This window comes from Lontra canadensis, unplaced genomic scaffold (genome assembly GCF_010015895.1).
Source record: "Lontra canadensis isolate GAN:19392208 unplaced genomic scaffold, GSC_riverotter_1.0 scaffold2, whole genome shotgun sequence".
In the NCBI taxonomy this organism is placed as follows: domain Eukaryota; kingdom Metazoa; phylum Chordata; class Mammalia; order Carnivora; family Mustelidae; genus Lontra; species Lontra canadensis.
Window position 1 is genome coordinate 5,182,337 of NW_022630996.1, and position 5,271 is coordinate 5,187,607.

The 5,271-nt window shown below is 40.2% G+C and overlaps 1 non-coding gene across 1 annotated transcript; it reads right to left on the reverse strand.

Moving 5' to 3' along the window:
* Positions 1 to 2,435: 2,435 nt before the first annotated feature.
* On the reverse strand, positions 2,436 to 2,543 carry LOC116878852. The gene has a single exon (XR_004384895.1). It is a non-coding gene; the product is annotated as a U6 spliceosomal RNA (small nuclear RNA).
* Positions 2,544 to 5,271: the final 2,728 nt, after the last annotated feature.

Genomic DNA, 5,271 nt, shown 5'->3' on the forward strand with positions numbered 1-5,271 from the left:
AGTGAAATCAAGGTTCAGTATTCTCCCTGATCAGAGATCAGGAGAATGATTGGGATGTTAGCAGGTGAGAGTATGGGGAAGGCACAGAGGCATGATCAGCATGGAGTATCCAGGCACACAGGCTTCAATACCATGCCTAGGAATCAGATGGGCACAGATTTTAAGACTGGACATTTGAATATAGGTGGTGAGTAAGGTGGATGGAGAAGTTAAGAGTGACTTCCATGTTTCAAGTTTGATTAACCATGTAGATGAAGTTCCATTGTACCAATTTGGGAAAAATAGGAAGAAGAAGCTATGATGTGCACCCCAGTGTTTATAGCAGGAGTGTCCACAGTAGCCAAAATATGGAAAGAGCCCAGATGTCCATTGACAGATGAATGCATAAAGAAGGTGTGGTGTATAGATACATACATACCATGTCTATATATACATATATATGTATATACAATACATATACAAATATGCATACATTATATATATATATATATGCATATACACACACATATACACACAATGGAATATTACTTCCATCAAAAGGAATGAAATCTTACCTTTTGCAATGACATGGATGGAAATAGAAGGTATTATTCTAAGTGAAATAAGTCAGTCAGACAAAGACAAATACCATATGATCTCACTCAAATGTGGAATTTAAGAAACAAAACAGATGAACATAGGGGAAGGGAACAAAAAATAAAGTAAGACAACATCAGGGAGACAAACCATAAGAGACTCTTAACTCTAGAAACAAACTGAGGGTTGCTGGAGGGGAGGTAGGTAGGGGAATGGGGTAGCTGGGTGATGGACATTAAGGAGGGCACTCGACGTAATGAGCACTGAGTATTATATGCCACTGATGAATCATTAAACTGTATCTCTGAAACTAATAATACACTCTGTGTTAATTAATTGATCTTAAATTTAAAAAAATAAAGCAAGGATTAAAAAAAAAAAAAAGGTATGATGGACTCAGCTCTAGATAAGCTGGCCTGAGCTGCTTGAGGACACTTGAGCAGATATGTTCAGGTAGCATTTGGAACTCAGAGAAGCCCAGGAAGGAAGCTGGTATTAGAAAGATAGATTGTGAATCATAAGAAATTAGCTTATAAAACATCAAAGAGGTGGAATGTATATAGAGAGAAGAAAACATATAAATTGCTTCTCTTAGATGTATTTTATTCTTCAATTGGTGCAGAGTTCCATTGTATAGTACTCTTTGTGTCATTACTGGGGAAAACCCTTTTTAAATCAAGAAGACCATGAGTGATTCTTAGCCATATGGAATCTACTTTGGAAATTCCATACTCCCTTTTTTGCTCATGTTTATGATTAACCCTAGGAACACAATTTTCCATGCTCGAGAAATGGAGGCCCTTCCAGATCAATATCTGTGTATCTCCTATCACACTCCACCCATTGCCCAGAGACCTTGGACTAGAAATAAGATTGGTTGGTTTGGGGTGTAGAGGGGATGATCCCCTCATTCTTCCCATCACAAAAAGTGCAGTTGGAGAACCACCATGAAGACCATCATCTTTTCCATGTTCCTAGAGGTTGCTGGTTAGCTGTGCTTTTTTTTTTTTTTTTTTCTCTTCAGTATTGAAGGAAGACAGTGTTAGAGACTAAATTTCCAGGTTCTGGGTCTTCTGGGTATGTCAGAAGCCCTGCAGCAAGTATGTAGGTTTCTACCTTACCTGGAACAAGGTGGGGAATGGAAAAGAATGACTGAGAGTCTGGAAGGGACCCTCACAGTCAAGCACAGACTCAAATTCTTGCTCCGTTTGTCACATGAGACCTTGCTTTGTAACCAGGTAACTGCCTAATTTATTGACCAAACTGGGACCTTTTTATTTAAATTGGGACATTTTTAAGAATGGAAAGTGGCTCAGTTAGTGCCACTGATGTTAGTAACAGTTAGTAATTGCATCAGGGCAGTGTACATAAACCAAAACCTAGAGAATCGAGATCTGGAGGCAGAGTGTGTTTAACAGAAGTGCTTCTGTTATTGTCTTTTATCCAACCCCACTCAGTTTTGTCTCCTCTGGATTCTTGGCTTCAGACCTGGATAGGAGCCCCAAGACATGTCAGTTTTGGACTCTCTTGTTGTAGTAGGAAAATTAGCGTTGAAGAGACTACATGCATTTGAGCCTTCTTGGGGCTTGGTAAAGTCTGTCGATGGGCTGAAAATATACAGACTCCCACAAGGACTAGCCAAATATTCTACCCAAGTCACACCCTTCCCTGTGCTGTTAGCTTCTTGAGGGAACCAAAGTGCTCCTCCCTGTTCACCTAGCACAAATCATCTAGGAATATTGCTTTATATAAAAAATCTTATTTTGATAAAACCACTGCCAGACCCCAGATCTAGAAACTTCTCTCTCTCCCCTTCTTCTTCTTCTTTCTTTTGACTATCTTTTTTTTTTTATTATGCTATGTTGATTATCTTGATTGCAGTGATGGTTTCTCATCCTTGTACAGGGGCCATACTAATAACCTCTGTATTGTTCCAATTTTAGTATATGTGCTGTTGAAGCAAGCCCTCTCTCTTCCTTTCTTTCATGCAAATGGTTCTTAAAATTATTCCACTCCACAAATCCTTCTTGATATAATAGGAATATATGGGAGTTGAGAGAAAATTTTCTTGGTCTTTCTCTTGTCACATGACAGTTTTGTGATCCTTTTGTGTGTGTGTGTGTGTGTGTGTGTGTGTGTGTGTTTTCTTTATTCCAATAACTTAAGGGATAATGAAAAGAGCAAATAATGTGAAATAGATTGAAATAGGTTGAGAAAACGGCAGAGCTACTGCAAGCCTAGACCAGCCTAGCACAAAGTCAGGGAGGTGGGGGCACTGGTAGGGGAAGGAGGATGGAGGCAAATGACCCCACACAGTAGCAGGGAGATGGCTCAGAACGTGGTGGGCATTAGTGAGGGCTGGACTAACACTTTGGCATGGACAGTATACTAACAAAAGAGAAAGACAATCTTAAATCATTGTAAACCAACTGATGGGGGAAAGATATCAGGACACAAGTGGGAATATGAGTCTTCTGAAGGGCTCGGGACTGGAATGTACAGTATGGTTGGCAAGGAGGTGGGAATGAATGGGAAAGGCCACAAGGGCCCGTACCATGCAATGAAGAGACTGAAGAAAGACCCATAACTTGGCTGGTATACACACCTGTCTGCTTCTGTGATACAACTTAATTTTTCTTTTATAAGGTGTGCTGCTCCACTGACTCTGTTGGGATCTGGCTGCAAAGGGAAAGAGAGCAGCACAAAGCGAATTCTGACAGCGACATAATTTAGTTGTGTTAACACTTCAACAAAACTCTTCTATGTGAATCAAAGGTTGTGTTAACTTCTCTTATTTCCTCATGGTTTTCTGTGGGTGTTCATTTTATACATGAGGATATTAATGTGCAAAGACCCCCAAAATAGAAGCTAGCAACAGAATGAAAGCCAGAACACTGGTGGCCAGATCGAAACGTTCTTTCCCAAAATTTTATTGTGTCTCATACTTCGGGACAAGTTTCTGCCTCCATGACTCTCTTCTTGGTTCTGCCTTGTTCTGTGTCACTCTGATATCCCAGCCCTCAATCCCCAGTCTCCCACTTCTTTCTCCTTAAAGCTTTTCTTGAAGTAAAGGCCGCATGAGCTAGTTCTCTTAAGATTACTAGTTTTATTTCAAGCTACCTGATCATTGAAACTGAACCACCATTCAATTTTAAGTCAAGATATAGGACATTTAAATGGTTCTTTTCTTGGGGCACCTGGATGGCTCAGTGGGTTAAGCCTCTGCCTTCAGCTCAGGTCATGATCTCAGGTCCTGGGACTGAGCCCTGCATTGGGCTCCCTGCTCAGCGGGGAGCCTGCTTCCCTCTTTCTGCTGCCTCTCTGCCTACTTGTGATCACTCTCTCTCTCTCTGTCAAATAAATAAAATCTTTAAAAAAATAAATGGTTCCTTCCTTATATTCTAGAGCAGGGTCAACAAACCACAACCCAGGGACAAATTGGACTGCAGCATGTTTTAGCAAATAGGTTTCCTGGAACTTAGCTGCCCTCACCCATGCACGCCCTGCTTTCATGCAGCAAATTCAGGGCAGTCGTGGCAGAGAATGCATTGCCTGTAGTCCCTAAACCATTTACTGTTTGGTTCTTTACAAAAAAAAAAAAACACAAAAAACAAAAAAAAAAAAAAACAAAAAAAACAAACAAACTTGCTGAGCGCTGCCTGCAATTTTCTGGAGAGAATCCCTTGGAGCTAGAATAGAAATCTCCTCAAGCCAATTGCATCCTTGAGCAGTGTTCTCAAGGAAACCTGTCTGGTTCCAGGGTTCACTTTACCAAGAAATTCCATTCTCTTTGCAGCCACTGATTTTCTGCCTGATGGCAATGATTAGAAATTCAGCTTCACATAGACTGCCAGGTTAACATCAAGTTTATGACACAAGCACATGCTTTGTAACTTGTTCCTTGTTATAGTCTTGTTGCCCTGATTGCTTATTTCGGTTTTTCAGTAACTTAGTCTATCTCTTTCTGGGGAGAGGAATCCTTCTTTTAAAATTTCCCTTCCCATTGGAGTGGTAAAGAGCCAGTAATGGCCTCAGGCACTCACATTGTATTAGCCAGGAAAGTGGCTGGAAGAGGTAAGGAAAAAGAAAAACAGACTCCATTAAAGAAAAGCTCCATTATTTCTTCTTCAATTTCTTTCATGAGTGTTCTGTAGCTCCTTGAGTACAGATCCTTTACCTCTTTGGTTAGGTTTATTCGCAGGTATCTTATGGTTCTTGGTGCTATAGCAAATGGAATCAATTCTCTAATTTCCCTTTCTGTATTTTCATTGTTAGTGTATAAGAAAGCCACTGATTTCTGTATGTTGACTTTGTATCCTGCCACGTTACTGAATTGCTGCATGAGTTCTAGTAGTTTGGGGGTGGAGTCTTTTGGGTTTTTTATATAAAGAATCATGTCATCTGCAAAGAGAGAGACTTTGACATCTTCATTGCCAATTTGGATACCTTTTATTTCTCTTTATTGTCTGATTGCTGTTGCTAGGACTTTTAATACTATGTTGAACAAGAGTGGTGAGAGTGGGCATCCTTGTCATGTTCCTGATCTCAATGGGAAGGCTGCGAGCTTTTTCCCATTGAGGATGATATTTGCTGTGGGTCTTTCATAGATAGATTTTATGAAGTTCAGGAATGTTCCCTCTATCCCTATACTTTGAAGTGTTTTAATCAGGAATGGATGCTGGATTTTGTCAAATG